This window comes from Tursiops truncatus, chromosome 3, assembly GCF_011762595.2.
Source record: "Tursiops truncatus isolate mTurTru1 chromosome 3, mTurTru1.mat.Y, whole genome shotgun sequence".
Lineage (NCBI taxonomy): Eukaryota > Metazoa > Chordata > Mammalia > Artiodactyla > Delphinidae > Tursiops > Tursiops truncatus.
The window spans coordinates 83423678-83448264 of NC_047036.1; the positions used below are offsets into that span (position 1 = coordinate 83423678).

Below are 24587 nucleotides of genomic sequence, written 5' to 3' on the forward strand. Positions count from 1 at the left end.
TATCAAAGCACAAAAGAAGAAACAAAAAGGAGAAATGAACAGAGAAGAACTACAAAGTCAATGGGAAAACAAGAAATAAAATGGCAATAAGTACATACATATCAATAATTACTTTAAATGTCAATGGAAGGACCTCTCTGGTGACACAGTGGTTAAGAATCTGCCTGCCAAAGCAGGGAACACAGGTTTGAGCCCTGGTCCAGGAATATCCCACCTGCTGTGGAGCAACTAAGCCCATGTGCCACAACTACTGAGCCTGTGCTCTAGAGCCCACGTGCCACAACTACTGAAACCCATGAACCTAGAGCTTGTGCTCTGCAACAGGAGATGCCACTGCAATAACAAGCTCTCACACAACAACAAAGAGTACCCCTGCTCTCTGCAACTAGAGAAAGCCCGCACGCAGCAATGAAGACCCAGTGCAGCCAAAAATAAAATAAATAAACTTATAAAAAAACAAAGTCAATGGACTAAATGCTCCAATCTAAAGACAGTAGATGGCTGATTGGATTAAAAAAACAAACAAACAAACCCCAAGACCCTTCTATATGCTGCCTAAAGGAGACTCACTTAAGGGCAAAAGACACACAGACTGAAAGTGAGGGGGTAGAAAAAGATATTTAATGCAAATGGAAACAACAAGAAAAAAGGGTAGCAATACTCATCTCAGAAAAAATAGGCTTTAAAACAAAAACTATAACAAAAGACAAAGGCATTACATAATGATAAAGGGATCAATACAGGAAGAGGAAAGTACACTCATTAACATATATGCACCCAATACAGGGACACCGAAATATGTAAAGCAAATACTAAGAGACATAAAAGGAGAAACTGACAATAATACAATAATAATAGGGGACTTTAACACACCCTTACATCAATGAACAGATCATCCAGACAGGAAATCAATAAGGCAACAGTGATCTTAAATGACACAATAGACAGCAGGACTTAATAGATATCTACAGGACATTATATCCCCAAATAGAAGAATATAAATTATTTTCAGGTGCACATGGAATGTTCTCCAGGATAGATCACATGCTAGGCCATAAAACAAACCTCAACAAAATTAAGAGGATAGAAATTATATCAAGCATTTTTTCCAACCACAGCAGTGTGAAACTAGAAATGAATTACAGAAAGAAAAATGGAAAAAGAACAAACATGTGGGGCTAAACAACATGCTTCTAAAAAACCAGTGGGTCAATAAAGAAGTCAAAGAGGGAATCAGAAAATACCTCCAGATAAATGAAAATGGAAACACAACACTCTAAGATCGATGGGATGCAGCAAAAGCAGTTCTAAGAGGGAAGTTTACAGTGATACAGGCCTTTCTCAAGAAACAAGAAAAATCTCAAATAAACAGCCTAATCTACCACATAAAGGAATTAGAAAAAGAACAAACAAACCCCCAAAGATAACAGGATGAAGGAAATAAAAAGATCTGAGAGAAAATAAATAAAATAGAGATTAAAAATAGAAAAGATTGATGAAACCAAAAGGTGGTTTTTCTGAAAAGATAAACGAAATTGATAAACATTTAGCCAGGCTCATCAAGAAGAAAAGAGAGAGGACCCAAATAAATAAAATAACAAGAAATGAAAGGAGAAATAACAGTCAATATCACAGAAATACAAAAAAATCACAAGAGATTACTATGAACAGTTATGTGCTCCCAAATTGGACAGCCCAGAAGAAATTGACAAATTTCTAGAAATATACAACTTGCCAAGACTGAATTAAGAAGAAACGGATAATTTGAACAGATCAGTCACTAGTAGTAAAATTGATTTTGTAACAAAAAAAACCTCCGAGCAAACAAAAGCCTAGGACCAGACAGCTTCACAGGGCAATTCTACCAAACATATAAAGAATTGATACTTATCCTTCTCAAATTATTCCAAAAAATTGAAGAGGGTGGAACACTCTATAATACAAGGGAATGCTAGCCACAAAAAAGAATAAACTTCTGCCCTTTGCAACAGTGTGGATAGACCTGGAGAATATTATGCATAGTGAAATAACTCAGACAGAGAAAGATAAATTACTGTATGATATCACTTATATGTGGAATCTAAAAAATAATACACATGAATGTACATAGCAAAACAGAAACAGACTCACAGATATAGAAAACAAACCAGTGGTTACCAGTGGGGAGAGGGAAGGGGAGAGGAACAAGTTAAGGGTATGGGATTAAGAGATACAAACTACTATGTATGAAATTGATAAGCAACCGGGATATATTGTATAGCACAGAGAATTATAGCCATTATCTTGAAACTGCTTTTAATGGAGTATGATCTGTGAAAATACTGAAGCACTATGCTGTACACCTGAAACATATAATATTGTAAATCAAATATACTTCAATTAGAAAAAATAAATAAAAGCGGCAATTTCAGATACTTGTATATCTATAAAGGAAATAAATGAGGTGGTGTAACAGAATAACAGTTTCTTGTGATAGGATGGTTGGGGCAGGCCCTCAGAGGATATTCAGTTGTACAGGTAAGAACTGGAACTGTGTGGTTTCTACTGATGCTTCCCTAGTAAACTGGAAAATTCTTCCTTTCCTAGATATATGCATGGGCTTCAAAAATTTACCAATCCTTGACAGATTAATGGTTAGTTTTCATGGCGATATTAGTAACACACATTCCAAAAGTAACATAATTGCACAGTTTGCAGACTCTATTATTTTGTTTAAAATACTGAATTCCTGAAAAGATCAAATCAGGATAATTACTTTAAATAAGTAAAAAAGAATAGTTAATATTTATAAGCATTTACTAAAAGTCTAGCAGTGGCGTAAACACTCTATGTATTAATTTCATTTTTATAGTGGTTACCAAAATTGGTGCTAACACCAATGTTGTTCATGTTAAAGAAAGAAAATTCCAGACCAATATCACTGATGAATATAGATGCAAAAATCCTCAACAAAATACTAGCAAACAGAATCCAACAACACATTAAAAGGATCATACACCATGATCAAGTGGAATTTATCCCAGGGATGCAAGGATTCTTCAATATACACAAATCAATCAATGTGATACACCAAATATTAACAAACTGAAGAATGAAAACCATATGATCATCTCAATAGATGCAGAAAAAGCTTTTGACAAAATTCAACACTCATTTATGATAAAAACTCTCCAGAAAGTGGGCATAGAGGGAACCTACCTCAACATAATAAAGGCCATATACGACAAACCCACAGCAAACGTCATTCTCAATGGTGAAAAACTGAAAGCATTTCCTCTAAGATCAGGAACAAGACAAGGATGTCCACTCTCGCACTATTATTCAACATAGTTTTGGAAGTGCTAGCCATGGCAATCAGAGAAGAAAAAGAAATAAAAGGAATATAAATTGGAAAAGAAGTAGTAAAACTGTCACTGTTTGCAGATGGCATGATGCTATATGTAGAGAATCCTAAAGGTGTCACCAGAAAACTACTAGAGCTAATCAATGAATTTAGTAAAGTTGCAGGATGCAAAATTAATGCACAGAAATCTCTTGCATTCCTATACACTAATGATGAAAAATCTGAAAGAGAAATTAAGGAAACACTCCCATTTACCACTGCAACAAAAAGAATAAAATACCTAGGAATAAACCTACCTAGGGAGACAAAAGACCTGTATGCAGAAAACTATAAGACACTGATGAAAGAAATTAAAGATGATACAAACAGATGGAGAGATATATCATGTTCTTGGATTGGAAGAATCAACATTGTGAAAATGACTCTACTACCCAAAGCAATCTACAGATTCAGTGCAATCCCTATCAAATTACCAATGGCATTTTTTACAGAACTAGAACAAAAAATCTTAAAATTTGTATGGAGACACAAAAGACCCCGAATAGCCAAAGCAGTCTTGAGGGAAGAAAATGGAGCTGGAGAAATCAGACTCCCTGACTTCAGACTATACTACAAAGCTACAGTAATGAAGACAATATGGTACTGGCACAAAAACAGAAACATAGATCAATGGAACAGGATAGGAAGCCCAGAGATAAACCCACGCACCTATGGTCAACTAATCTATGACAAAGGAGGCAAGGGTATACAATGGAGAAAAGACAGTCTCTTCAATAAGTGGTACTGGAAAAACTGGAGAGCTACATGTAAAAGAATCAAATTAGAACACTCCCTAACACCATACACAAAAATAAACTCAAAATGGATTAGAAACCTAAATGTAAGACCGGACACTATAAAACTCTTAGAGGAAAACATAGAAAGAACACTCTTTGACATAAATCACAGCAAGATCTTTTTTGATCCACCTCCTAGAATAATGGAAATAAAAACAAAAATAAACAAATGGGACCTAATGAAACTTAAAAGCTTTTGCAAAGCAAAGGAACTACAAACAAGACGAAAAGACAACCCTCAGAATGGGAGAAAATATTTGCAAACAAATCAACAGATAAAGGATTAATCTCCAAAATATATAAACAGCTCCTGCAGCTCAATATTAAAAAAACAAACAACCCAATCCAAAAATGGGCAGAAGACCTAAACAGACATTTCTCCAAAGAAGACATACAGATTGCCAAGAAGCACATGAAAAGCTGCTCAACATCACTAATTATTAGAGAAATGCAAATCAAAACTACCATGAGGTATCACCTCACACCAGTTAGAATGGGCATCATCAGAAAATCTACAAACAACAAATGGTGGAGAGGGTGTGGAGAAAAGAGAACCCTCCCGCACTGTTGGTGGGAATGTAAATTGATACAGCCACTATGGAGAACAGTATGGAGGTTCTTTAAAAACTAAAAATAGCACTACCATATGATGCAGCAATCCCACTACTGGGCATATACCCAGAGTAAACCATAATTCAAAAAGACACATGCACCCCAATGTTCATTGCAACACTACTTACAATAGCCAGGTCATGGAAGCAACCTAAATGCCCATCGTCAGACAAATGGATAAAGGAGATGTGGTACATACATATAATGGAATATTACTCAGCCATAAAAAGGAACGAAGTTGGGTCATTTGTAGAGACATGGATGGACCTGGAGACTGTCATACAGAGTGAAGTAAGTCAGAAAGAGAAAAACAATCTCGTATATTAACGTATATTTGTGGAACCTAGAAAAATGATACAGATGAACTGGTTTGCAGGGCAGAAATTGAGACACAGATGTAGAGAACAAACGTATGGACACCAAGAGGGGAAAGTGGCGGGGAGTGGGTGGTGTGGTGTGATGAATTGGGAGGTTGGGATTTACATGTATACACTAATATGTATAAAATGGATAACTAATAGGAACCTGCTGTATAAAAAATAAATAAAATTCTAAAATTCAAATAAATAAATAAATAAACCCAATATGTTGATGTTAGAAATGAAGCCAGTTAGACCAAGAGAAGAAAATAATTTGCCTCTTGTCACATAGCTAGAAAGTAGAGGAGCTGACATACAACCCCCACAGTCAGAGTACTTTCCATCACACTACTCTGCCTTCACGGAATAGCATCCTATGCATCCAAGACTTTGATGAGATAGTATCAGTTGAGAAATTTTTTGTATATGATGGAAAGTTTTTGAGGGTGGTACTCTACTTTTTTCAGGGCCAAAGAGAATCTTTAACTTGTCCTTGAGGATTCAAAAGAAAATAAAGATGTAATTTTTTTACAGAAAAACTACACTGAGGAAAATGTATTATATCCAAGCAATATTTTGTGTAAACAGTTAATAAATCACAAAAAAAAGAAAAATGTTAACAGTAATTTAGTAGCAAATGGGGCATTTGATCTGCAGCTCCCAGATGAATTCCCAAACAATGTGAATAATTTATTTTAGGAAGATGAAATGATATGGGTTATGTAATGCTTGATGAGAAATTGCAGTTGTAATTGGGAAAATTGCTTCTACTTAGCAGGGTCACCAGTGAGGAAGGAGCGGTCCCAGGATATCATTTTCCACCTTGAGAATCTTGGCCGAAGTAGTGCCTGAGTGCTTTCTGCCCAGCTGCGATCAAACTAGTGTAGCTGAAGTTAGCTTCATTTCCTGAGACCTGAAAAGGCTTTTGACTATCTAGCCTCTGTGCTATTTTGTGAGAGGTTGTGCTCCAATCACAGCTCCTCATTTTAGAGCTGCAGCACTAGATTTGCACAGATGCAAGGCTCTCCCAGAGAGAGAGAGCTGTCAGGTTGTATGGCAGCTCAGTTGCTCCTTGGAATTTATGCCCTAAGGGACAAGCACTCCATAGAGCATTTTGAAAGCTGGCAGCTTAGGGTTGGCAGCTGAATTTTGACATTTCAGGCTATTATCAAAACTCTCTCAAACAGCTGAAACTGTAGGTATCTGACAGTTAAGCCTTCTGTGAGGCATGTTTATCTGGCAGGAAGAATGCTATCAGTTGCCTTATTATTCTATTATCCTGTACATTTCAGTTGCTTTTTGTTGATCACCTAAAATTAATGCATTGTTAAGATATGTCAAATGACAAGGCAACATAAAGAGCCAGGGTTCAGATTTTAGCCTCACGACCATGCTGAATTTAAAGATATGGAAAAATTTATCACTGGGCTTCTGAGAAATATAAAAAGCAATACAAGAATCCACATATTTGATTGTCCCTGTTAAAGCTCACACTTAGTCCTTCCCCTGTGGACTTAGAAAGAGGTAATGAAAAACCATATTTCTTCCCAAGCTAGAGCTGACCCACTTGGATATGTTGGTATCTGAAAACATATTTTATCCAAATAAGGAGGCAAGGTGATTTTACTTTATTTTATACAATGTGAGCCACTTAATTTTCATTCCATTAAATGCTGAAAAAAAATCAATATCTGATAGATGAAAAAGGTCAGAGTTAGAAGAGCTATTTGGAAAAGAGTAGTATGTCAGAGAAAGAAGAGTTGGGATTATTTTTATTTAGCAAAAGGAAGAATAATAATCCTGTAGCTATGTTTATTTCCTATACAAACTATGTATTTTTCTTAGTGAAGACAAAAATGAAATTGCATTAGTAATGGTAAAAGAATATGGCCCTTTAGTTTCTAGAAAAATTGGTTGAAAACATAATATCTTTATCTCCTTTGGAAAACCACATCTCACTCTCCCCATGCTAACGATCAACTCAACTCAGAGACTTAAGGAACTTAGTCCCAGCCCAGTATAACCCTCATCAAAGAATGCAGAAAAGAATGCTACCTTCTGCTTAAATACTGGATAAGCACAAATTGAAATAAGTCATTAAAGTAATTATCCAACCAAATCTCCCTGGTTGCCACAAACTGAATATAAGATTGTAGAAATCTTTGATGTCCTCTGATTCATGACGGAGAGCTGAATTTGATAAAACAGCTTTGAGATGAGTCATGATCAGATTCTCTATGCATGTACACAGCACCAGTCAGTCAGTCCGTGCAGTAAATTTAACGTCCTCAAAACAATGCTCAGTGAAAAAAAAAGAAAGAAATATGTTTATCTGGAGTTTTCTCATGAGTTAAGTTTTACAGAGATACAAATTTTAAATTAATCAGTGCTCCAGTCTGGTCTGTAGGCTAAGTTGTATGGTAGTTTTGTAATGACACTATTAATAAACAGTGACAGCATCTAACCCCTAAAAATATGTGTATGATGTAGTAGGCATGGCTTAAAGTCATACGTGCACACACATACATATGCCTCATATATACATATGTGTATATATACACATACATATACATATGTGTATATATGCATACATATACATATGTGTATATATACACACATATACATATGTGTGTATATATACACATACGTATACATATGTATACTATTTAATCCTCAAGACATCCTTGATATTGGTAGATGCTATTATTATCCCATTTTGCAAAGAAGGAAATAGAGGCTCAAAGAGCTTAAACAATTTGTCCAGTGTCACAAAATCGTAAGGGTGGTATTTAAATGTGGACCATCTGACTGTAAAGCCTGTGCTATTTATTTATCACTACATAAATAGTCACCAGAACATTTATATGTTGAGATATATTCATTTGAAGCCTATCTGCAATGCAAGAATTTCAAAATTCTATATGAGCTCCTTCAAAAATGTGGTCAATATAGTAAAGCAGAATAACCACAATAGAAGTGATATTTTCAATGCTTCCATATAAAAATGTCTGGAGGCAGAGCTGGGAATGGAAAAATATTGATTGTGAGTTTAAAAGGTGATGAACTTCAGTATTGATAACAGACAGATTTATATTCCTAAAGTTTTCCTCTCTATTTGCAAATTCCCCTTTCCACATTCGAAAAGCTGGTTTTTAGAAGTGATGACAGAAGTGTTACAGAGTCAGCCCTAATAACAGCTGTTAGCTCAGATTAGCCCAAGTGAAAATGTGCCTCAGTTTCTGCTGCACATCTGTCATAGTTTTTTGTGTGTGTGCGTGTGGATAGTGGGTTATAGGATGGTGTATGGAATTTTTTCCCTATATTTAAAATATTTTTCTGTATTTTCTTTTTTTATTACTTTGCCTCATTTCCTGGAAGTTTTTCTGTTAATGCATGGTAACCACTTAGCTTCAAGCAGACACCTAGGAGTAAATAAAAATATGAATGCTTCCATCTATTAAAGATTTATTTGGATTTCAGACTATCTTGGCATTATTATTTTTATATATGAAAATGATTTTTTCTATATTATCATGCACCTCTGCATCTTAGAGTGCTTAATTATAGCTATTAATTGCAATATTAAGGTAAACTAGGTTTGACAGGTAAATTCTCTTTTTATTAAGATGTCTGTGTACTTTGGTCAGAAAATTTAATGATACTTTCTCATTTATTTTATTAGTAGTTTAAAACAAAACAAAGAACAATTGGGTGGCAAAAGTGTGAGACCTTTAAGTAGCTTAATTTTGTCTTTGCCAAAGGGCTTTTAGTAAATATATGTATTTATTCATATATAGTCAGCTCCTTATTTACATTTCTCACTATCAAGATAGGAAGGCCCTTTATTTGGAATTTCTACTGGAAAAAGTGACTTCAAGAATTATCACCAACAGTCTCCTCTGAATCTCTTAACAGGGCTGCCTTCTTAGGGACAGCTGCAACCCCCATTCCCCCACGCATGAGCTGCCTTGGGTCACGTGGTCAATACAGAGAAGAGAAATAACTACAATAGAGGTAATGTTTTCAATGTTTCAAATACAAAAATGTCTGGAGGCAGAGCCGGTAATGGAAAAATATTGATTTGGGATGAGCTGAAGTTCATCAGGACTGATAATAGCCACCTTTACACCTCAAGAGCTCTACAAAGTCTGGCTTCTGGCCAATTCTGGCTCCATCTAGGAGGCAGCCATGAGAAATAGAAAGGCCATGGGTTTATACTCAGGCTCTAAAAGTTCTCAAATTCCATTCCAAATGGCACCAGAGATTTGAAATTTGTTTCTACAATATCTAAGCCTCCGTCTCCTTATCATTAAATTGGGAGTAAATGTATATTTTTAAATTTTTTCCAAGGAGTAAAATGAAGTGAAAAGACTAAAATGAGATGAAACTTTCTGGGTCTCTCAATAAATATATCTATTTCCAGTTTGCTAGAAGTCTGAAAACAGTTTCTGTTTTTGGAATAATGATAAAAATAAAGATATTGATGAAGATATGTTTTTGTTGGGTCAAGTAATATTTACATTAGTCAGGACTCTTCCTTCTGGAATTTATGATACTTTCCATCAGTGTTTTTCCAAGTGTGCTTCCATGGACCACCCGCATCAGAATCACTTGGAGTACTTAGCAAAACGTCAGGTTATCAATCTCTACACTGGACTTACTGAATCATGATTCCTGGGTAAGGTGCTTGGATGAATATGTATATGTATTTAACAACATCCCCAGAGGAATTTTTTCCCCTACACTAAAGTTTCAGAAGCATTGCCTATTTATGTGTGTGTGTATCTTTATATTTTATGCATCATAAATAGTGACATATGCTGTCATCCTACTCATAGAAACCTTGTTAGGTATAAACAACAAGAATAAGTAACATCTCCTTTGTATTGATGGGAAAACTGAGATCTAGAGAAGTTAAGTTTCTCACCCAAGGTTACAAAGACAATAAGAGGCAGAATTTAGATCTACATTAAGGGTTTCTAGTCCAGACTATATCTATTTAGACTATATCTCACCGATTCTCCTACATGAAAGGATGCTAGATGCACATGGTTTGGGGCTGCAGGTAAGTCTTTCTACTCTACAATATTTTATTCTATAGGCAATGGAGATATATTAAAGATTTTTAAGTATTAGAATAACTTAATCAGATCTGTGTTCTAAGAGGCAGCCTAGAAAATTTGGAGAGAGGAGAAACTGAGTCCAGGAGTCAATTGGGAGACTGATGTTCTTTCTACCACATGAGCAATATATGCTAGGTTATTTATGCCAAAAATAATCAAGTTGCATCCCACAAGGCACTGGAAATTAAATATTTTTGGAACAAGATATAGTTGTGAAACCCAGAACCTGGTTCTCTATGGTTGTCATTAATCACATTAGTATGGTTGGCTCCTCTAAGTTGTGAGCTCTATGAAAATAGAGCCATATTTCATTCATCTTTGTATGCTCAGAATCTAGTTTAGTGTTAGCTGTATGGTTTCATTAAATATGTTTGTTGTTTGTTTAATAAACTTGAGTGAATGACAGTAAAAACTTTTTTTTTTTTTTGCGGTACGCGGGCCTCTCGCCGCTGCGGCGCCTCCCGCCGCGGAGCACAGGCTCTGGAGGCACAGGCCCAGTGGCCACGGCTCACGGGCCCAGCCGCTCCGCGGCACATGGGACCCTCCCGGACCCGGGCACGAACCTGTGCCCCCCGCATCGGCAGGCGGACTCCCAACCACTGCGCCACCAGGGAAGCCCTAAAAACTTTTTTTATGTTGGCAAATGTAATTTATTATTCACATACATGGCCCATTATGTATAAACTCAATATATGCCAACATAGAGATTTAGTTACATTTACTCATCACAACTGCCCCATTTTAATAACCCCTATTTTGCACATGAGAAACACAGAGTGGTTAAGTAATTTACCCAAGTCAGTTGCATGTTTAAGCTCTAACCCTAGTGGAATTGGTATTTGAATTAGGTAGCCTGGTTCCAAAGCCTTGTTATGTTACATTATGTACATAAATTTATCATTATATTTCAATTTCTTATTTTTTTAACATTATTTCATATTGGTATAAATTGGAGTCTAATAGGTGTACCATACGCTGTGTAACAAACATGTAAAATATCAGTGGCTTGACCCAATAAAAGTTTACTTCATACTCAAAGTTTAATGTGGCTTAGATGACATTCCTGTGTGGCTCTCATCCAAAAGATGACTCAGTGACCTGGGCTGCTTTCATCTCGTAACTATGCCAGCTGGAACAGGTGTCCTCCAGGGTTGAGCAGGCAGGGGAAGAGAAAGGAAGGAGACATATCGGCTCTTAATTGTCTTGGTCTGTAAGGTCACATGTCACATCCGCGCATATTTCATTGGGTAGCACCATTCACACAGCCCAAGTTAACTGAAAGAAGGGCTGGGAAATGTAAATGTGTCTGGAACCTGGAATGTAGAAAAAAAACTATAAAACAAATGATACTTCTATTCCCCCTATCATTCAGGAAATTACAAAGGTTTTAGGAGCTCTGTGCTAGGAAGTCAGCATAGAGACTTAATTTACATTTCTTATTAAGTCATACAAAGTGACTTAATATACATGGTATAATACAGGTAAGGGGAGGAGGGTCGGCAGTAGTGTGCTGGAAATATTTAACACCCAGCTTGCTGAAAAAAGGTATGCCAATGTGTATATACATTAGCTTATTATCAATTTTTCTGATATAAAGGTTGGGTAGCACACTCTTTATAAGCAATAAAATAAAGTATAAAATCCTCTTCATTTTTCAGAATGCTTTCATTGATTTCTGCCAAACATTTTTGTCCCTAGTCAACTATGATTTCAGTTGATGAGCAGGTACAGTTATGACATGAATGTCATGTTACAACATCAATATAGTGAAAAAACAAAAATGTATTTTGAAACTTCATTTATTTCTCAGTGATGTAAGTTACATTTTTGCTGACTCAGGTAACAGTTTTCAAATACTAGAAGAACATTTTGAGTTTTCACAATGTGACAGCTACAGACATTACACACTTTTAATTCTAATCAACACTACTAACAGCTCCTCCGTCACTTTCCTAAGTCTTGACAATCATCAAAACAATAAATTAAGCCCTGATTTGAAGCAATTTGCTGGTTTCCATGGTGTAAATACTTTCACCATGGAAGATTCCAGGCCTCCAATGTGATATCATCTAATGTGGAGTTGGGAAGGGATGCTCAGTAGCTCACCATTATATAGTGTTCCCATGATAATAATAGCCTTAAACAATCTTGAGAGCATAAATAACTGTAAGGTGTAATAAAATCATAAGAAAGTGATGATTTTACTTATTTTTACTACCTTTGTTTTTAATATAATCTATTTGATTGCAGTTTAGGTAATTTAATTTTAAATAGTGGTTGTGTTTAACAACTGGCCTGCAAAGTTCCTGAAAAATCGATGGCTTTTATGAGCTGCTGTAAGCCAGCTCTAGCCTACCACTGAGGGTGGGGATAAGACCTCTTATTCTCAGATATAAATTTCCACTTTTTATGTGACCATAACTGCATTTCTTTGAGTTTTGAAGGCTTTTAGATCTCCAACAATCCTTTCTGGATTGTTGTAAATGAGATTATAACTTCATCAGGCATTGTCCACATTATTCTAATATCTGTAGCTCCAGCAGCTCCTAGCACAATAGTATAGTTAATACGTATCCTAGGCACTAAGAAAATCCTTACTAAACAGAATAAAAATTGCACAGACATCTAAAATAAATTATACCTTAAACCTATCAATGAACAACTTTATTATTTTAGCAGGGGTTCAATGGTAGTCAGAGGGTGGTAATGGGGTAGGTAGGAGGAAGCAGAGTGTGGCACCCTGAGGGAGGCAAGCTTCCACTTCGGTCTCATTAAGTGGTGATAATAATAGAGACCCTCACACAGATTTAGGATTCAGTGTCCCAATTATGGCTGCTGAATCTTGCTTCCTTCCTTTCTTCCACAATATTTTATTGAGCACATACTGTGATCTAGACTGTTCTAGGTATCAGGGATATAGCAGCAAAAAACACAAGTCTGTTCCTTCACAGTGCTTACATTCTATTAAGGAAAGGCAATTAACAAATAAATAGTACCTATACAGTGGGCCAGATAGTGTTAAGCACTGTGGAGAAAGAGAAAGTAGGAAAGGGGCTTAGGATGAGCGAGGTTGGTGGTGGAGTTTTGCTATTTCCTATAGACTGATCCAGAAGGACCTGTCTAATAAGTTGACATTTGAGGAGAGGCCTGAAGGAAATGAAGAAAACAGCCATGCAGATATCTGGGGAAAGAGCCTCCCAGGAACATGAAACAAGTGCAGAGGTCCCAAGGTGGGAGCATATTTGATGTACTTGGAAGACACGTGAGGATGCTACTATGGCTGGACTGGAGCTGGCAAGAAGAGAACGGTAGGACCAGAGATCAGAGAGTTAACAAAGCGGTAAGGCAGACGGCAGATGTATAAGTTGACCTGTGAGTCACCTTGATGTCCATCAAACTGGGCCCCAGGACGCTCCTAGGCTGTCCCTGGGTCCCTTGTTGGTTCCAAGTCCCTGCCCTCTTATTTGCCTCCTACACTCCTCTGAACATCAGATTTGGAAGAATCTTCATACCTTTATTTCTGTCTGTGTACTTATGTGGTCACACTCTCTAGGTCCTGACAATCTTGGTCTAATACCTTTCAGAAGCCTGCCCTGTTAGCAGGTAGAATGCCTCCCTTCATAACTCTCCACAGAAATGCCCATTGTCTCCCATAATACGCCATATAGCTTGTCTGCTTTTTCTATTCACTTGGTTACTAAATTGTCCTAGTATCTCCCTTCCTTTTTAAAATTGCAAATGATGAAGCCCAATTGCTGGCTCAAAGGAAAAAGGATTTTCATTGGTTCACAGGACAATACAAGTTTCAGGTGTGTTTGATCCAGAGCTCAAATGATAACAGCAAGATCTGCTTGTTCTCCAACTCTTGCTTCACCTCAAAACTGGCTTCACTTTTAAGCTCCACGTGGTGGTCAGTGGCAACTGCAGACCTAAGCTTTTCCAGGTTCAAATCTAACAGAAAAAGAGCCTCTCTCTCTCTCCTCTGAAGTGTCTCAGAATGTCTCCTTAAATCTTAATAATTTGATTATCTATCTCTGAAGTAATCACTGGAGGTAGGAAAAATGTGAAGTCCTGATTGGTTTGGCCTGGGTCAAATTCCTTTCCCTGAGGCAGAGGTAGATCATTAAGTCCTTCCAAACCACATGGACTAAAAGTGAGAGAGAAAAGTATTTCCCGGAGGAAAACTGGGGTACAGTTACCAGAAGGAGAGTGAATTGATTTGGGGTAGCAAAATGATTAGATGTTCACTATACTTGCAGCTTATTCTCCTATTGTGCTCACCACACCAATTCATCTCGAAGTAGGTTCTTACATTTTAGGCTATGGCCTACAGTCTCCACCTATTTTATTTTGTTTATCCATTATGGGCTTCACACTTTAGGGCAGGCCTGGACTAGCACCGTCAATATCACCTGGGAACTTGTTAGGGATGCAAATTATTGGGCCCCGCTTCAGATCTACCAAATCAGAAACTTTGGGGGTGGGGCCAGCAATCTGTGGTTGAACACGCCCTCCAGGGGCTTCTGATTTGTGCTAGAGTGTGGAACCTCAGCTTGGAGCAGTGTCTCTGGGTACGTCTTTGTTATACACTGTTTTAGGACTATACTGGTCAAACGAGAGGGGTAAGTCTTGACAAGCACTCTGTTCATCCTCAGGCAAGCAAGTCTTGTAAGTGTGTGGATGTGTGTGTTCTGTTTCCTCCCTGCCTATTCCATACTGCCCTAGGTCTGCATTTCTTTTTATTTCCCTAGAGATCACTGGACCCCGTGGGAACACTTTTGGCAAGATTCCTTAGGGATGATGCCCAGTGGCCCACCTGGTTCTGAGAATAACTCTATCTCTATGAGCCTACACTAGATTTGTAGCATTTTTATTTCTCTAATGATTATTTTTCACTACAATATTTTTTTAGGTTTTCTTTTTTTCTTTAGTGGTTGTTCTAGAGTTTGCCATATACATCTTAAGAGTCAGCTTTGGATTTATATTAGCTTAATTCCAGTGACAAATAGGAACATTACTCTGTATAACTCTTCCCTTCTCCCCCTTTTGTGGTATTATTATTAGACATATTTATTAATGTCACAGACTCAATGATACTTTACCATCTGTGGTCACTTCCTAAGCTGTACAACTTTGTTCATATCCACCTCCTTTTGCTGTTATCGGCAAATATATTACACATACATTACATTTCTACATTTCTATATACATGTTATTTTATACAATTGTTTTTTAAAATCACTTGGAAATGAGAAAAATGTGCATTTATACAGTTTATTCTGTTATTACCTTTAACTGTGGTTTTCTTTCTTTATTTTGTTTTTTTTGTCTGTGTGGATTTGAATTACTGTCCTAGGTTACTAGCTTTCAGCCTGAAGAACTTTGTTTACTATTTCTTGCAAAATGGGTCTTCTAACAATAAATTTTCTGTTTTTGTTTTTCTGGGGAAGTCTTTATTTTGCCTTCAGTTTTGAAAAATAGCTTTGCTGGATATAGAGTTCTTGGTTGACAGTTTTTTTTTCTTTAAGCACTTTGAATATATTATCCCACTGCCTTCTAGTTTACGTTATTTCTTCTGAAGTCAGCTGCTGATATTACTGAGGTTCCCTTGTGAAGGATAGCCAGCCATTTTATTCTTGCTGCTTTTAATATTTTCTCCTTGTCTTTGACTTTTAGCATTTTACTATCCTGTGTCTATTTACGGATCTCTTTGCATTTATTCTCCTTGAAATTCATTGAGCTTCCTGGATGTGTAGGTTATTGATTTTCAATAAATTTGAGAATCTTTCAGCCATTTTTCTTTGAATATTTTTTCTGTTCCTTTCTCTCCCTCTTCTCTTTCTGCTACTCCCATTATGCATATATTAGTACTTTTGATGATACGCAACATTTCTTGAGGCTCTGTTCATTTTACTTCATTCTTTTTTTCTCTGTGTTCTTTGACTTGCATAGTCTCTATTGATCTTGAAGTTTACTAACTCATTCTTCTCCCAGTTCAAATCTATTGTATCTATAGTGAAATCTTTATTTCAGTTATTTTACTTTTCAACTCCAGAATTTCCATTTGGTTCTTTTTTATAATTTGTCTCTACTGATATTCTCTATTGCTGCAACCTTCCTTTACTTCTTTCATCATACTTTCCTTTAGTTTTGTGAACATATTTATAATGGCCATTTGAGATCTTTTTCTGCTAAATCTGTCATCTAGTTGCTCTCGCAGGCAGTTTATGTTGTCTGCTTTTTTTCCCCCTGTGTATAGATCATTCTCTCCTATTTATTTGCATGTCTGATAATTTTTTGTTGAGGGGGGCAACTGGACATTTTAGATAATATATTGAAGCAACTCTGGGTGCTGCTTCCACCCCAGGGCTTGTTATTCTCATTTACTTGTTTATTTTTTTAGTGGCTGGCTCCTATTATTTTAGTGAAGTGTTTTTCCTCCCCACAGTATTAAGTCTCTTATGTTGCTTGTCAGGAAGGTATAGCTTTGGGTATTCTTCATCACTCTGGGATGACAGTGGTATTGGTAGGGGTCTCTGGAAAGAGACTCAATCTCACCCAGCTGTTTAACTCCACTAATTGCCTGCTGATTGTTCTATTGTTTTCAACAGTAACCTGGGTCTAAATTGTTCTACAAACTAATCTAATCAAATTGTGACTCCTTTGGTGGAATAGTTTCAGAGGTACATATTCTGACCCCCTGCGGTCTTATCCCCCTGGTTTTTGCCTCTAAACTAGCTGGCCTCCAGTCTAGGATGTATCTTCATTAAATCCACAAATCTCCTCTCAATTGCCTTTCACCAAAACCTCCACTATTCTTTTTTTTTTTTTACATCTTTATTGGAGAATAATTGCAATACAATGGTGTGTTAGTTTCTGCTTCATAACATATAACATAACATATACATATGTTCCCATATCTCTTCCCTCTTGCATCTCCCTCCCTCCCACCCTCCCTATCCCACCCCTCCAGGCGGTCACAAAGCACCGAGCTGATCTCCCTGTGCTATGCGGCTGCTTCCCACTAGCTATCTACCTTACATTTGGTAGTGTATATATGTCCATGCCTCTCTCTCGCTTTGTCACAGCTCACCCTTCCCCCTCCCCATATCCTCAAGTCCATGCTCTAGTAGGTCTGTGTCTTTATTCCTGTCTTACCCCTAGGCTCTTCATGACATTTCTTTTTTCTTAAATTCCATATATATGTGTTAGCATACGGTATTTGTCTGTCTCTTTCTGACTTACTTCACTCTGTATGACAGACTCTAGGTCTATCCACCTCATTACAAATAGCTCAATTTCGTTTCTTTTTATGGCTGAGTAATATTCCATTGTATATATGTGCCACATCTTCTTTATCCATTCATCCAATGATGGACACTTAGGTGTTTCCATCTCCAGGCTATTATAAATAGAGCTGCAATGAACATTTTGGTACATGACTCTTTTCGAATTATGGTTTTCTCAGGGTATATGCCCAGTAGTGGGATTGCTGGGTCATATGGTAGTTCTATTTGTAGTTTTTTAAGGAACCTCCATACTGTTCTCCATAGTGGCTGTACCAATTCACATTCCCACCAGCAGTGCAAGAGTGTTCCCTTTTCTCCACACCCTCTCCAGCATTTATTGTTTCCAGATTTTTTGATGATGGCCATTCTGACTGGTGTGAGATGATATCTCATTGTAGTTTTAATTTGCATTTCTCTAATGATTAATGAAGTTGAGCATTCTTTCATGTGTTTGTTGGCAGTCTGTATATCTTCTCTGGATAAATGTCTATTTAGGTCTTCTGCCCATTTTTGGATTGGGTTGTTTGTTTTTTTGTTATTGAGCTGCATGAGCTGCTTATAAATTTTGGAGATTAATCCTTTGTCAGTTGCTTCATTTGCAAATATTTTCTCCCATTCTGAGGGTTGTCTTTTGGTCTTGTTTATGGTTTCCTTTGCTGTGCAAAAGCTTTGAAGTTTCATTAGGTCCCATTTGTTTATTTTTGTTAATTTCCATTTCTCTAGGAGGTGGGTCAAAAAGGATCTTGCTGTGATTTATGTCATGGAGTGTTCTGCCTATGTTTTCCTCTAAGAGTTTGATAGTTTCTGGCCTTACATTTAGGTTTTTAATCCATTTTGAGCTTATTTTTGTGTATGGTGTTAGGGAGTGATCTAATCTCATACTTTTACATGTACCTGTCCAGTTTTCCCAGCACCACTTATTGAAGAGGCTGTCCTTTCTCCACTGTACATTCCTGCCTCCTTTGTCAAAGATAAGGTGACTATATGTGCGTGGGTTTATCTCTGGGCTTTCTATCCTGTTCCATTGATCTATATTTCTGTTTTTGTGCCAGTACCATACTGTCTTGATTACTGTAGCTTTGTAGTATAGTCTGAAGTCAGGGAGCCTGATTCCTCCAGCTCCGTTTTTTGTTCTCAAGATTGTTTTGGCTATTCGGGGTCTTTTGTGTTTCCATACAAATTGTGAAATTTTTTGTTCTAGTTCAGTGAAAAATGCCAGTGGTAGTTTGATAAGGATTGCATTGAATCTGTAGATTGCTTTGGATAGTTCAGTCATTTTCACAATGTTGATTCTTCCAATCCAAGAACATGGTATATCTCTCCATCTATTTGTATCATCTTTAATTTCTTTCATCAGTGTCTTATAATTTTATGCATACAGGTCTTTTGTCTCCTTAGGTAAGTTTATTCCTAGATATTTTATTCTTTTTGTTGCAGTGGTAAATGGGAGTGTTTTCTTGATTTCGCTTTCAGATTTTTCATCATTAGTGTATAGGAATGCCAGAGATTTCTGTGCATTAATTTTGTATCCTGCTACTTCACCAAATTCATTGATTAGCTCTAGTAGTTTTCTTGTAGCATCTCTAGGATTCTCTATGTATAGTATCATGTCATCTGCAAACAGTGACAGCTTTAATTCTTTTTTTCCGATTTGGATTCCTTTTATTTCCTTTTCTTCTCTGATTGCTGTGGCTAAAACTTCCAAAAAACTATGTTGAATAAGAGTGGTGAGAGTGGGCAACCTTGTCTTGTTCCTGATCTTAGTGGAAATGCTTTCAGTTTTTCACCATTGAGGACAATGTTGGCTGTGGGTTTGTCATATATGGCCTTTATCATGTTGAGGAAAGTTCCCTCAATGCCTACTTTCTGCAGGGTTTTTATCATAAATGGGTGTTGAATTTTGTGGAAAGCTTTCTCTGCATCTATTGAGATGATCATATGGTTTTTCTCCTTCAATTTGTTAATATGGTGTATGACGTTGATTGATTTGCATATATTGAAGAATCCTTGCATTCCTGGAATAAACCCCACTTGATCATGGTGTATGATCCTTTTAATGTGCTGTTGGATTGTGTTTGCTAGTATTTTGTTGAGGATTTTTGCATCTATGTTCATTAGTGATATTGGCCTGTAGTTTTCTTTCTTTGTGACATCCTTGTCTGGTTTTGGTATCATGGTGACGGTGGCCTCATAGAATGAGTTTGGGAGTGTTCCTTCCTCTGCTATATTTTGGAAGAGTTTGAGAAGGATAGGTGTTAGCTCTTCTCTAAATATTTGATAGAATTCACCTATGAAGCCATCTGGTCCTGGGCTTTTGTTTGTTGGAAGATTTTTAATCACAGTTTCAATTTCAGTGCTTGTGATTGGTCTGTTCATATTTTCTATTTCTTCCTGATTCAGTCTTGGCAGGTTGTGCATACCTAAGAATTTGTCCGTTTCTTCCAGGTTGTCCATTTTATTGGCATAGAGTTGCTTGTAGTAATCTCTCATGATCTTTTGTATTTCTGCAGTGTCAGTTGTTACTTCTCCTTTTTCATTTCTAATTCTATTGATTTGAGTTTTCTCCCTTTTTTTCTTGATGAGTCTGGCTAATGGTTTATCAATTTTGTTTATCTTCTCAAAGAACCAGCTTTAGTTTTATTGATCTTTGCTATCGTTTGCTTCATTTCTTTTTCATTTATTTCTGATCTGATTTTTATGATTTCTTTCCTTCTGCTAACTTTGAGGTCTTTTTGTTCTTCTTCCTCTAATTGCTTTAGGTGCAAGGTTAGGTTGTTTATTCGAGATGTTTCCTGTTTCTTAAGGTAGGATTGTATTGCTATAAACTTCCCTCTTAGAACTGCTTTTGCTGCATCCCATATGTTTTGTGTCATCCTGTCTCCATTGTTATTTGTTTCTAGGTATTTTTTTATTTCCTCTTTGATTTCTTCAGTCTTCACTTCATTATTAAGTAGTGTATTGTTTAGTCTCCATGTGTTTGTATTTTTTACAGATCTTTTCCTGTAATTGATATCTAGTCTCAAAGCGTTGTGGTCGGAAAAGATACTTGATACAATTTCAATTTTCTTAAATTTACCAAGGCTTGATTTGTGACCCAAGATATGATCTATCCTGGAGAATGTTCCATGAGCACTCGAGAAAAATGTGTATTCTGTTGTTTTTGGATAGAATGTCCTATAAATATCAATTAAGTCCATCTTGTTTAATGTATCATTTAAAGCTTGTGTTTCCTTATTTATTTTCATTTTGGATGATCTGTCCATTGGTGAAAGTGGGGTGTTAAAGTCCCCTACTATGAATGTATTACTGTCGATTTCCCCTTTTATGACTGTTAGTGTTTGCCTTATGTATTGAGGTGCTCCTATGTTGGGTGCATAAATATTTACAATTGCTATATCTTCTTCTTGGATCGATCCGTTGATCATTATGTAGTGTCCTTCTTTGTCTCTTCTGATATTCTTTATTTTGAAGTCTATTTTGTCTGATATGAGAATTGCTACTCCAGCTTTCTTTTGGTTTCCATTTGCATGAAATATCTTTTTCCATCCCCTGACTTTCAGTCTGTATGTGTCTCTAGGTCTGAAGTGGGTCTCTTGTAGACAGCATATAGATGGGTCTTGTTTTTGTATCCATTCAGCCAACCCGTGTCTTTTGGTGGGAGCATTTAGTCCATTTACATTTAAGGTAATTATCGATATGTATGTTCCTATTCCCATTTTCTTAGTTGTTTTGGGTTCGTTATTGTATGTCTTTTCCTTCTCTTTTGTTTCTTGCCTAGAGAAGTCCCTTTAGTATTTGTTGTAAAGCTGGTTTGGTGGTGCTGAATTCTCTTAGCTTTTGCTTGTCTGTAAAGGTTTTAATTTGATTTCATTCATCAAATCTGAATGAGATCCTTGCTGGGTAGAGTTATCTTGGTTGCAGGTTTTTCTCCTTCATCACTTTAAATATGTCCTGCCAGTCCCTTCTGGCTTGCAGAGTTTCTGCTGAAAGATCAGCAGTTAAACTTATGGGGATTCCCTTGTGTTTTATTTGTTGTTTTTCCCTTGCTGCTTTTAATATGTTTTCTTTGTATTTAATTTTTGAAAGTTTGATTAATACGTGTCTTGGCGTATTTCTCCTTGGATTTATCCTGTATGGGACTCTCTGTGCTTCCTGGACTTGATTAACTATTTCCTTTCCCATATTAGGGAAGTTTTCAACTATAATCTCTTCAAATATTTTCTCAGTCCCTTCCTTTTTCTCTTCTTCTTCTGGAACCCCTTATAATTCGAATGTTGGTGCGTTTAATGTTGTCCCAGAGGTCTCTGAGACTGTCCTCAGTTCTCTTCATTCTTTTTTCTTTATTCTGCTCTGCAGTAGTTATTTCCACTATTTTATCTTCCACTATTTTATCTTCCACTATTTTATCTTCTAGGTCCTTGTTAAATGTTTCTTGCATTTTCTCTATTCTATTTCCAAGATTTTGGATCATCTTTGCTATCATTCTGAATTCTTTTTCAGCTAGACTGCCTATTTCCTCTTCATTTGTTAGGTCTGGTGGGTTTTTATCTTGCTCTTTCAACTGCTGTGTGTTTTTCTGTCTTCTCATTTTGCTTATCTTACTGTGTTTGGGGTCTCCTTTTTGCAGGCTGCAGGTTCGTAGTTCCCGTTGTTTTTGGTGTCTGTCCCCAGTGGCTAAGGTTGGTTCAGTGGGTTGTGTAGGCTTCCTGGTGGAGGGGACTAGTGCCTGTGTTCTGGTGGATGAGGCTGGATCTTGTCTTTCTGGTGGGCAGGTCCATGTCTGGTGGTGTGTTTTGAGGCATCTGTACCCTTATTATGAGTTTAGGCAGCCTCTCTGCTAATAGGTGGGGTTGTGTTCCTGTCTTGCTAGTTGTTTGGCATAGGGTGTCCAGCACTGTAGCTTGCTGGTCGTTGAGTGAAGCTGGGTGCTGGTGTTGAGATGGAGATCTCTGGGAGATTTTCACCGTTTGATAATATGTGGAGCTGGGAGGTCTGTTGTGAACCAGTGTCCTGAAGTTGGCTCTCCCACCTCAGAAGCACAGCACTGACTCCTGGCTGCAGCACCAAGATCCTTTCATCCACAGGGCTCAGAATAAAAGGGAGAAAAGTAGAAAGAAAGAATTAGTAGAAGTAGAAGGAAAGCAAGAAAGAAAGAAGGAAAGGAAAGAAAGAAAGGAGGGAGGGAGGAAGGAAGGAGGGAGGGAAGGAAGGAAAAAAAGAAAGATAAAGTAATATAAAATAAAGTAAGATAAAATAAAATAAAGTATTAAAATAAAAAATAAATATTAAGAAAAAAATTAAAAAAAAAAACGGACGGATAGAACCCTAGGACAAATGGTGGAAGCAAAGCTATACAGACAAAATCTCACACAGAAGCATACACATACACACTCACAAAAAGAGGAAAAGGGGAAAAAATCATAAATCTTGCTCTCAAAGTGCACCTCCTCAATTTGGAATGATTCGTTGTCTATTCATGTATTCCACAGATGCAGGGTACATCAAGGTGATTGTGGACCTTTAATCCGCTGCTTCTGAGGCTGCTGGGAGAGATTTCCCTTTCTCTACTTTGTTCTCCCAGCTCCTGGGGCTCAGCTTTGGATTTGGCCCCGCTTCTGCGTGTAGGTCGCGGAGGGCGTCTGTTCTTCGCTCAGACAGGGCAGGGTTAAAGGAGCAGCTGCTTCGGGAACTCTGGCTCACTCAGGCTGGGGGGAGGGAGAGGTACGGAGTGTGGGGCGAGCCTATGGCTGCAGAGGCCGGCGTGACGTTGCACCAGCCTGAGGTGCGCAGTGCGTTCTCCCGGGGAAGTTGTCCCTGGATCCCGGGACCCTGGCAGTGGCGGGCTGCACAGGCTCCCCGGAAGGGAGGTGTGGATAGTAACCTGTGCTTGCACACAGGCTTCTTGGTGGCGGCAGCAGCGGCCTTAGCGTCTCATGCCCGTCTCTGGGGTCCACGCTTTTAGCCGCGGCTCGCGCCCGTCTCTAGAGCTCCTTTAAGCAGCGCTCTTAATCCACTCTCCTCGCACACCAGGAAACAGAGGGAAGAAAAAGTCTCTTGCCTCTTCGGCAGGTCCAGACTTTTCCCCGGACTCCCTCCCGGCTAGCTGTGGAGTACTAACCCCCTTCAGGCTGTGTTCATGCCGCCAACCCCAGTCCTCTCCCTGCGCTCCGACCGAAGCCCGAGCCTCAGCTCCCAGCCCCGCCTGCCCTGGCAGGTGAGCAGACGAGCCTCTCAGGATGGTGAGTGCCCGTCGGCGCCGATCCTTGTGCGGGAATCTCTCCGCTTTGCCCTCCGCACCCCTGTTGCTGCGGTCTCCTCCATTAATCCGAAGCTTCCCCCCTCCGCCACCCGCAGTCTCCGTCTGCGAAGGGGCTCCTAGTGTGTGGAAACTTTTCCTCCTTCACAGCTCCCTCCCACTGGTGCAGGTCCCGTCCCTATTCTTTTGTCTCTGTTTATTCTTTTTCCTTTTGCCCTACCCAAGTACGTGGGGAGTTTCTTGCCTTTTGAGAGGTCTGAGGTCTTCTGCCAGCGTTCAGTAGGTGTTCTGTAGGAGTTGTTCCACGTGTAGATGTATTTCTGGTGTATCAGTGGGGAGGAAGGTGATCACCGCATCTTACTCTTTCGCCATCTTCCCGGAAGCCCAAACCTCCACTATTCTTGAGAGAGCCGTCAGAGTTGAATTTCTCCATACTCCATTGCAAATGAAGTCAGTTCCTTTGGGAAGAGATTAGGAGCTACCTGTTTTACAGTCTGCTTCTCCTTCTAGGCAAAAAATCTCTGAACTCGGGCTCTATAGCTGGGGGTGGGTATAATAGCAAGCTTCTTTCTGTGTGACATCCTGTTCTAGGAGTTCAGTGCTCAGGGGAGGATAGAGGCAGCAGTCTGATGTCCTCTGGGCTTGCCTTTTCTGGCATGGAACCACTGTCTCTTGAGCCAAGGCAAGAGCAACCAGGACTCCCTTAATCTTGGCCTGCAGCACCCAAGGTACAGCCTCTCTTCCACAAGTAGGGACTGGTGGAAGAAGG

General features: G+C 38.1%; 1 protein-coding gene across 8 annotated transcripts in view; it reads left to right on the top strand.

Moving 5' to 3' along the window:
* The window catches only part of MACIR (macrophage immunometabolism regulator), a 322019-nt gene that overhangs the window by 109007 nt on the left and 188425 nt on the right, over nucleotides 1-24587 (top strand). For 3 of the 8 annotated variants that reach the window (XR_012330794.1, XR_012330799.1, XR_012330798.1), the window contains one exon: nucleotides 9066-9164. The exons of the other annotated variants lie outside the window; for them this stretch is intronic. The gene's annotated coding sequence lies outside the window, so the exon portion shown is untranslated. The remainder of the gene's footprint in view (nucleotides 1-9065; nucleotides 9165-24587) is intronic. 8 annotated transcript variants of the gene reach the window in all.